Here is a 10,492-nt window from a genome sequence, read left to right on the forward strand (position 1 = left end):
GGAGCACCGGACGCAGTATATCACCCCAGCTGACTCACAGGTGAAGTGTCGCCTCACCTGGAAGGACTGTTTGGAGCCCTGAATGGTGGTAAGGGAGGAAGTGTAAGGGCATGTGTAGCACTTGTTCCGCTTACAAGGATAAGTGCCGGGAGGGAGATCGGTGGGAAGGGATGGGGGGGACGAATGGACAAGGGAGTCGCGTAGGGAGCGATCCCTGCAGAAAGCAGAGGGGGGGAGGGAAAGATGTGCTTAGTGGTGGGATCCCGTTGGAGGTGGCGGAAGTTACAGAGAATAATATGTTGGACTCAAAGGCTGGTGGGGTGGTAGGTGAGGACCAGGGGAACCCTAATCCTAGTGGGGTGATGGGAGGATGGAGTGAGAGCAGATGAGCCTGAAATGGGGGAGATGCGTTTGAGAGCAGAGTTGATGGTGGAGGAAGGGAAGCCCCTTTCTTTAAAAAAAGAGGGCATCTCCCTCGTCCTGGGATGAAAAGCCTCATCCTGAGAGCAGATGTGGCGGAGACGGAGGAATTGCAAGAAGGGGATGGCATTTTTGCAAGAGACAGGGTGAGAAGAGGAATAGTCCAGATAGCTGTGAGAGTCAGCAGGCTTATAGTAGACATCAGTAGATGAGCTGTCTCCAGAGATAGAGACAGAAAGATCTAGAAAAGGGAGGGAGGTGTTGGAAATGGACCAGGTAAACGAGGGCAGGGTGAAAGTTGGAGGCAAAGTTAATGAAGTTAACGAGCTCAGCATGCGTGCAGGAAGCAGCGCCAATGCAGTCATCGATGTAGCGAAGAAAAAGTGGGGGACAGATACCAGAATAGGTTTGTAACATAGATTGTTCCACAGAGCCAACAAAAAGGCAGGCATAGCTTGGACCCATACGGGTGCCCATAGCTACACCTTTAGTTTGGAGGAAGTGGGAGGAGCCAAAGGAGAAACTATTAAGAGTAAGGACTAATTCCGCTAGACGGAGCAGAGTGGTGGTAGAGGGGAACTGATTAGGTCTGGAATCCAAAAAGTAGCAGAGAGCTTTGAGACCTTCCTGATGGGGGATGGAAGTATATAGGGACTGGACATCCATGGTGAAAATAAAGCGAACTTAAAATCATCGAAAAGTTTAAGAGCGTGAAAAGTGTCACGAACATAGGTAGGAAGGGATTGAACAAGGGGGTATAAAACCGTGTCGAGGTATGCAGAAACGAGTTCGGTGGGGCAGGAGCAAGCTGAGACAATAGGTCTGCCAGGACAGGCAGGTTTGTGGATCTTGGGTAGGAGGTAGAAACGGGAAATGCGAGGTGTGGGAGCTATAAGGTTGGTAGCAGTGGATGGGAGATCCCCTGAGCGGATAAAGTCAGTGATGGTGTGGGAGACAATGGCCTGGTGCTCCTTAGTGGAGTCACAATCGAGGGGTAAATAAGAGGAGGTATCCGTGAGTTGTCACTGTGCCTCGGCAAGGTAGAGGTCGGTACGCCAGACTACAACAGCACCCCACTTATCGGCGGGTTTATTTATTTATATACACACATTCTTTCTCTCTCTCCTTTTTCTCCCTCTGTCCCTCTGACTATACCCCTTGCCCATCCTCTGGGTTTGTTTGTTTTTTCCCCCTCCCCCTTGTCTTTCTCCCTGGGCCTCCTGTCCCCTGATCCTCTCATATCCCTTTTGCCAATCACCTGTCCAGCTCTTGGCTCCATCCCTCCCCCTCCTGTCTTCTCCTATCATTTTGGATCTCCCCCTCCCCCTCCCACTTTCAAATCTCTTACTAACTCTTCCTTCAGTTAGTCCTGATGAAGGGTCTCAGCCCGAAACGTCGACTGTACCTCTTCCTAGAGATGCTGCCTGGCCTGCTGCGTTCACCAGCAACTTTGATGTGTGTGGATTGATTCCCAAGATGTCTCTTATTTTTTGTAATATTGTTTCACTGTACACAAATAAATCAGGGGAGAAAACACACCCTTGTCTAATGCCTCTCTTGATTTTCGTAAACTGACTTACTTCTCCATCTATTCTTACAGCGGCAGTTTGTTCCCAGTACAGATTTATGATTAGGCCGAGGTCTTTCGAATCTAGATCTAGGGCTTTCTGTAATATTTCAAATAACTTATTGTGCTTCACTTTATCAAATGCTTTTATGTAGTCGATAAAACAAACAAATCTGTTTGCACTTGAATAGCTCGTTCTGATAGTATCCTTAACATCAATATTGTCTTTCTTGTACCTTTGTCTTTCACGAAACCACATTGTTCTTTACCTACTTCAGCTTGTATCTTACTTTTAGCTCTTGTCATCAAAATTCTCAGAAGTATCTTGGTGATATGACTCATTGAACTTATAATCCTATGTAGTTCACATTCTATCGCTCCAGGTTTCTTAGGAGGAGTGATAAATACTGATTTTTCCACCTCTTCTGGTATTATTCCAGTCTCATAAATGTCATTGATTAAATCAGTAAGTTTTTCAATTCTATAATCTTCAAGGACAATAATTTGTTCTATTACTAATTCATCAGGACCTGCTGCCTTTCCTTTCTTCATCTTATTTATTGCATTATGAACTTTAGATTTTAAAATACTTGGACCTTCGGTGTTTTTCTTAATTTCTGTTTTTTTGCCTCGATCGTCTTCAAACAATTCCTGAATATATTCAGTCCATCTGTTCATAATCTCATCTTTTTTAGTGAGTGAGTGGGCCAGTGAAGGAGTGGAGCTTTGAGGCTTTGACTCGAGAGATTCTGGCAGTTTTGGCAGTTGGTCTGTGCAATCAAGTCAATCAAGATTTGAATAGATCAGCAGAAAGCCGCTGATTAGACAATCAAGATTTGAATAGCTCAGACTCAGCAGAAAGCAGCTGATTGGGCAGTCGAGGTCAGGTGACCAAACATTTTGAAAAGCTCAAACAGATAAATAGAGGGGTAGCTCAAGTGAAGTGGCTTGTGGAAAGCGGCCAGTGAGTGAGTGGGCCAGTGAAGGAGTGGAGCTTTGAGGCTTTGACTCGAGAGGCTTCGACGAGAAGAGGCCGAGGACAAGCTAGCTCGCAGTTAGTCTTTACAATGCCCCCTGAGATGGTGATGTGCCTCTCATGTGAGAGAGAATAAAATATAAAAGGAAAATAAAAGGCGCCACACTTATCAAAGTTCAATCTCTTCGTGCACAAACAGTTGGAGCTCAGGACCCTCCTTTTTCACCCTGTGACCCCTTGGACCACCTTGACCGGCCGCCTGGGACCAACATCGGTGGTTGACCAGACGCTCCACACGAGTCCGTCTCCGTCTCCTCTCCTCGCCGAACGCCCTCCTCGGGGTCCGACCCCGTTAGCGGACTCACAGCACCTGGTCCATCCTCTGTCTGTCTCTCTCGCCTTTTCCCCCCAAAACCCCGCGCATACAATCTCTTACAGACACCCCACAGGCATAACAATTAACCCAATTGGTTCATTTGTCCTCCTATCAGTAGATAATCCAAAACAAACTGCCAGCGCAAGAACTTTCTCAGCGTTTAACATAACAAAGAAGCATTCCCAAGTATAACATAACAAAGAAGCATTCCCAAGTATAACATAACAAAGAAGCCATTTTAATTAAGCTACACAGTAACAAAAAAGACGAAACCCCCTTACACTCTGCACCCACCAAATAAAGTCATGTCCTCATGATTTCTATATAACTCGCCAACCAGTCCTGCAGACACACAACACACACATACACAGATACACACAGTGACAGAGCTCCCCAAACAGTGGACATTACGCCTGCCCCATGGGCGCTACATAGGCCAACCTATCTGGGAGCTTCTTAACCCTCCGAGACTTCCATACCCCCTCACCTAAACCCTAAAGGCTCAGACACTACTAGGATACCTCGGGCCTGCTTGCCAACTCCTCTCTCACTCAGGCCACCACTACAGCTCGGAGCCCCCTGTCCCGTGTCCGGGGCCCCGCCTCTCTTCCTTCCTGGTCCTGCCGTAACTCAGACTGCCCACAGCTAGCCCTCCCCACTACACCTGACTCAGTGGGAGAAGGGCCAAAGGTCTCTTCCTCAATCACGGGGAAGTTAGCGAAAGGCAGCATGTACCACATGTCCGGCACATCATCCTTCGAATCCGTATTCTTCCTCATTCCCTCGATCGGTAGCTGCTGTTTAAGTTTCTCCAAACTGAAACATTTAGCCGGGGCTACCCCTTCAGCCTCCTGCAGTCGAGACGTCAGCTTCTTTGGGGACTCCTTCAACTCTCGCCACAGCCTCAGCAGTTCTGACTCACGGTTCTTGGCCATCTCAATCTGGGACGCAGTTACCCCACCAGCTTCTTCCACACTGACCTGAAAAGCAGCAGTTAAAGGATGTTCAGCCTCCAGTTTTTTCTTCCTGATGACTTCTTCCAGGTCAACTTTCAGTTTTTCCACTTCACTTAAACTGCCGATAGTCATCTTCAGGTTCCCTTCAAGTGTCCGCCTCCCTTTTCCGAGATCTGTCCTCCATTTCTTCACCTCCTCGGGAGTGTAGTCAAACTTCTGAGGTGTATATATTTCAATGCTAGGAGTATTGCGGGGAAGGCGGATGAGTTGAGGGCGTGGATTGACACGTGGAATTATGATGTTGTAGCAATTAGTGAAACTTGGTTACAGGAGGGGCAGGACTGGCAGCTTAATATTCCAGGGTTCCGATGTTTCAGATGTGATCGAGGCAGAGGAATGAAAGGTGGGGGAGTAGTATTGCTTGTTAGGGAAAATATTACAGCAGTGCTCAGGCAGGACAGATTAGAGGGCTTGTCTACTGAGTCCTTATGGGTGGAGCTGAGAAACAGGAAAGGTATGGCCACATTAGTGGGATTGTATTACAGACCACCCAATAGTCAACGAGACTTGGAAGAGCAAATCTGCAGAGAGATAGCAGGGAACTGCAGGAAACATAAAGTTGTGGTGGTAGGGGATTTTAATTTTCCATATATTGATTGGGACTCCCATACTGTTAGGGGCCTAGATGGTTTAGAGTTTGTAAAATGTGTTCAGGAAAGTTTTCTAAATCAATATATAGAGGGACCAACTAGAGGGGATGCAATATTGGATCTACTGTTAGGAAACGAATCAGGGCAAGTGACAGAAGTCTGTGTAGGGGAGCACTTTGGTTCCAGTGATCATAACACCATTAGTTTCAATTTGATCATGGACAAGGATAGATCTGGTCCTAGGGTTGAGGTTCTGAACTGGAAGAAGGCCAAATTTGAAGAAATGAGAAAGGATCTAAAAAGCGTGGATTGGAACAGGTTGTTCTCTGGCAAAGATGTGATTGGTAGGTGGGAAGCCTTCAAAGGGGAAATTTTGAGAGTGCAGAGTTTGTATGTTCCTGTCAGGATTAAAGGCAAATTAAATAGGAATAAGGAACCTTGGTTCTCAAGGGATATTGCAACTCTGATAAAGAAGAAGAGGGAGTTGTATGAAATGTATAGGAAACAGGGTAAATCAGGTGCCTGAGGAGTATAAGAAGTGCAAGAAAACACTAAAGAAAGAAATCAGGAGGGCTAAAAGAAGACATGAGGTTGCCTTGGCAATCAAAGTGAAGGATAATCCAAAGAGCTTTTACAAGTATATTAAGAGCAAAAGGATTGTAAGGGATAAAATTGGTCCTCTTGAAGATCAGAGTGGTCGGCTTTGTGCGGAACCAAAGGAAATGGGGGAGATCTTAAATAGTTTTTTTGCATCTGTATTTACTAAGGAAGCTGGCATGAAATCTATGGAATTGAGGGAATCAAGTAGTGAGACCATGGAAACTGTACAGATTGAAAAGGAGGAGGTGCTTGCTGTCTTGAGGAAAATTAAAGTGGATAAATCCCTGGGACCTGACAGAGTGTTCCCTCGGACCTTGAAGGAGACTAATGTTGAAATTGCGGGGGCCCTGGCAGAAATATTTAAAATGTCGCTGTCTACGGGTGAAGTGCCGGAGGATTGGAGAGTGGCTCATGTTGTTCCGTTGTTTAAAAAAGGATCGAAAAGTAATCCGGGAAATTATAGGCCGGTGAGTTTAACGTCAGTAGTAGGTAAATTATTGGAAGGAGTACTAAGAGACAGAATCTACAAGCATTTGGATAGACAGGGGCTTATTAGGGAAAGTCAACATGGCTTTGTGCATGGTAGGTCATGTTTGACCAATCTGTTGGAGTTTTTCGAGGAGGTTACCAGGAAAGTGGATGAAGGGAAGGCAGTGGATATTGTCTACATGGACTTCAGTAAGACCTTTGACAAGGTCCCGCATGGGAGGTTAGTTAGGAAAATTCAGTCGCTAGGTATACATGGAGAGGCGGTAAATTGGATTAGACATTGGCTCGATGGAAGAAGCCAGAGAGTGGTGGTAGAGAATTGCTTCTCTGAGTGGAGGCCTGTGACTAGTGGTGTGCCACAGGGATCAGTGCTGGGTCCATTGTTATTTGTCATCTATATAAATGATCTGGATGACAATGTGGTAAATTGGATCAGCAAGTTTGCTGATGATACAAAGATTGGAGGTGTAGTAGACAGTGAGGAAGGTTTTCAGAGCCTGCAGAGGGACTTGGACCAGCTGGAAAAATGGGCTGAAAAATGGCAGATGGAGTTTAATACTGACAAGTGTGAGGTATTGCACGTTGGAAGGACAAACCAACGTAGAACATATAGGGTTAATGGTAAGGCACTGAGGAGTGCAGTGGAACAGAGGGATCTCGGAATACAGATACAAAATTCCCTAAAAGTGTCTTCACAGGCAGATAGGGTCGTAAAGAGAACTTTTGGTACATTGGCCTTTATTAATCGAAGTATTGTGTGTAAGAGCTGGAATGTTATGATGAGGTTGTATAAGGCATTGGTGAGGCCGAATCTGGAGTATTGTGTTCAGTTTTGTTCACCAAATTACAGGAAGGATATAAATAAGGTTGAAAGAGTGCAGAGAAGGTTTACAAGGATGTTGCCAGGACTTGAGAAACTCAGTTACAGAGAAAGGTTGAATAGGTTAGGACTTTATTCCCTGGAGCGTAGAAGAATGAGGGGAGATTTGATAGAGGTATATAAAATTATGATGGGTATAGATAGAGTGAATGCAAGCAGGCTTTTTCCACTGAGACAAGGGGAGAAAAAAACCAGAGGACATGGGCTAAGGGTGAGGGGGGAAAAGTTTAAAGGGAACGTTAGGGGGGGCTTCTTCACACAGAGAGTGGTGGGAGTATGGAATGAGCTGTCAGACGAGGTGGTAAATGCGGGTTCTTTTTTAACATTTAAGAATAAATTGGACAGATACATGGATGGGAGGTGTATGGAGGGATATGGTCTGTGTGCAGGTCAGTGGGACTAGGCAGAAAATGGTTCGGCACAGCCAAGAAGGGCCAAAGGGCCTGTTTCTGTGCTGTAGTTTCTATGGTTTCTATGGTTTCTAAACTCCCTTCCCTGGACTCTCAGTTTTCTGTTGGCCTTAGTCAGAACACTTCCCTGATCTTCCCCAACTTGTAAGTCTTCCAATCTTTTCTGAATCGACGTCTTGGGTTTCCGCTGATCCCTTCGAAGGTGGGTCATTGTTTCTTCTCGCTGGATTAATTCATCAGTACATGACCGCAGTGTCGGCTCGGAATTCCGCTGCTCCTTCTCCACGTTGACGAGCGTGAATTCCAAGTCTGCAATGGTCGCCCCACAAGTGCGGCACTCAGTCTCCGGCCAGCATTTCTGAGCACTCAGTTCAGTGGTGCAAATCCCCTCTCTCCCTTGTGTCTCATTCAGATTGACGACCTGGGTTTCCATCCCCAGGTCCTCCACCGTCTGCTCCAACACCAGGAAGTTCAACTGGTATGTCGGGTCAATTTTCTCACATTGCACCAAACTCCTCTGGCCAAAAACTCCTCCACATTTGACACTTCGCTTCGGTCACCCGGGCTCAGCCACTCGCCTCGCCTCATAGTCCCCCAAGGCGAATCCAAGCTCTAGGCGGTCATCCACATACACCAAAACTCCACACACCTTCACTTCCCCCATGGTCTTCCTCATGCCCCGCGGGAAGGATGCAGGGGCTCGGGATAAGCCCTTGGGCATCTTTTCGGATCAGAATAATCCTAAAGAACTAACAATGGCCATCTTCGGCTCGACAGACGCACTCCTCGGGATCTGGCAACATCCACTCCTCAGATCCAGCACATTAAACCACGTCGCATAATCCACACACATGCTGCCTACGTCTTCCACTGCGCTAGGGTCCAGTTGCCGCAACCCCTCTCTCACTGAGGTGTCTTCAGCGGTCAACTCCCCTCCCTCGTGGTGGTTCGGAGCATCTACTAAGAGGGTCTCATCCTCAGCTACTTTCCCCAAGCCGTACCACCGCCGGGTCTCGTTTAAATTCGATACCGGCTCAAGGCTGCTACGCACGTCCTCAGAAGCAACTCGACACGCTGGGTGCCCAGACAATGCCCCCATGACTTCCAGGGTCATTAACCAATCATCGTCTTCTGGATAACTACTGCCACTGGTACCCAAAGTCTCCGGTGCCCTTGCGGTTGTCCAGGATAAATGTTTCACACACTGGTTGTAAAACGAACTGTACAACAACTTGACCTGCGCCCTGGGGTCGAGGATGGCTTTAGCATCGCTTCCCTCTATCCGTAATGACACCCTGGGGCTTGGCCCCTCTAAGCCTTCAGGAATATAGTCTTTTCCTTTCGGAAGTTCATTGGTACATTGCTGGGAACGTGCTTCCCCAGAGACCCCAAGCCGTTCCCCCACTGGGCCTCCACTAAGTTTCCCGACACCTCTCTGATCAGCTGAACAACTGAAGGAGGGGCTGATCCCCTGAAATGATCCCCCTGGCACTGCAAGCAATTTAGCCACCCTCCTAGTTAGAGAAGACACACTGAAAACATTCCCCCCTCTTTCAAGTAACTGACAGCTGTCACTATGGTGTAAGTGAACCTGACAGCTCTAACACCGTCACCAGCCCGCCTACTCAAACTTTCAACCAATCCCTGTCGCTCTCCCTCAACCGAGCACGGTCACTCATCTAACAACTGAGAGATCCACTCCTCCCTCGTCTCGCACGTCTCTGCCCCTCTTGGGGTGGACACTATTCCAAACGCCAGGCGGAGTCTGCCATAGCTAGATCATTTATTCGCAGACCCTACCTCCAAATCAGACCACTCTTTCCTCTCTCTCCCAACAGCATGGACAGCCCCGAGTTCCACCTCCAACTTGTCAATGCTAGTCTGAACTCGAACAAAGACCTCACTCACCATGCATACAGCAATAACCAGCAAATAATCCACAGAGACACACATTACTAATTTAAAAAGGGCAACCACACAGCACACCAGTAGATCCAATCCCAGACGAACCCCTACTATGTAGCCTCCCCGGCCACCCTCAGGGTTGCTCAGCTTGCCATGGCCTAGGGAAACATCCCTCGGCCCCACAAACTTAGTTTGTGTGGATGCTGTGTGATGTACCCCACCCCACCCAAATAACAGACAATACACCAGATACGATTAAATGATTTACAGTTTATAGATATTACTGGAACTACATAATTAATAGAGAATAAAATATAAAAGGAAAATAAAAGGTGCCACACTTATCAAAGTTCAATCTCTTCGTGCACAAACAGTTGGAGCTCAGGACCCTTCTTCTTCACCCTGAGACCCGTCGGACCACCTCGACCGGCCGCCTGGGACCAACAATAGTGGTCGAACAGACGCTCCACATGAGTCCATCTCCGTCTCCTTTCCTCGCGGAACGCCCTCCTCGGGGTACGACCCCGTTAGCGGACTCACAGCACCTGGTCCATCCTCTGTCTCTCTCTCTCCTGCCTTCTCCCCCCAAAACCCTGTGCATACAATCTCTTACAGACACCCCACAGGCATAACAATTAACCCAATTGGTTCATTTGTCCTCCTATCAGTAGATAATCCAAAACAAACTGCCAGCACAAGAACTTTCTCAGCGTTTAACATAACAAAGAAGCATTCCCAAGTATAACATAACAAAGAAGCCATTTTAATAAGCCCCTACAGTAACAAAAAAGACGAAACCCCCTTACATGTATGTGTTTTCTCTCTCACTCCAGAGACAGCTGGACTCCAGCACCATTTTCTGTTTCACAGCCTCAACCACTTCCTGCCACCATGTTACAACTTTGCAAGACTTTCACCAAGGTCACACACTTCTTGTGTCGCTGAAACCCTTCATTCGTATTCTCTGCCTTGTCGATTAAACTGTTGTGTTTCGATTTCAGTGGCTCTGTTTCATCTGACTGACCTGTGCCAGCCTCTCACTGGATCTGGCACAAGGCCACAAACAGTATTAATTTATTGCTCTTGCCCCATGTCACTTCCTTTGTTCAACCCAGTTCATCCAAATACGCAGCTCAGTCTTCGTCAGGTCGCACAGGCTGCTTCTTTGATAAGCCTGTCAGTCTGACGAAATCAAAATGAGTTTTTTATTTGGAAATGTTCTCTTATTTATCAGATTGTCGAACCCACTGCATCTACTTTTTG

At 47.1% G+C, this 10,492-nt stretch overlaps 1 long non-coding RNA gene across 1 annotated transcript in view; it reads right to left on the bottom strand.

Annotated features, from left to right (window-relative positions):
* The window catches only part of LOC140210138 (uncharacterized), a 37,334-nt gene extending 27,092 nt beyond the window's left edge, over window positions 1–10,242 (bottom strand). The window contains exon 1 of the long non-coding RNA XR_011889165.1: window positions 10,036–10,242. This is a non-coding gene — a long non-coding RNA (uncharacterized lncRNA). The remainder of the gene's footprint in view (window positions 1–10,035) is intronic.
* Window positions 10,243–10,492: the final 250 nt, after the last annotated feature.

Source organism: Mobula birostris, chromosome 14, assembly GCF_030028105.1.
Source record: "Mobula birostris isolate sMobBir1 chromosome 14, sMobBir1.hap1, whole genome shotgun sequence".
Taxonomy (NCBI): Eukaryota; Metazoa; Chordata; class Chondrichthyes; order Myliobatiformes; family Myliobatidae; genus Mobula; species Mobula birostris.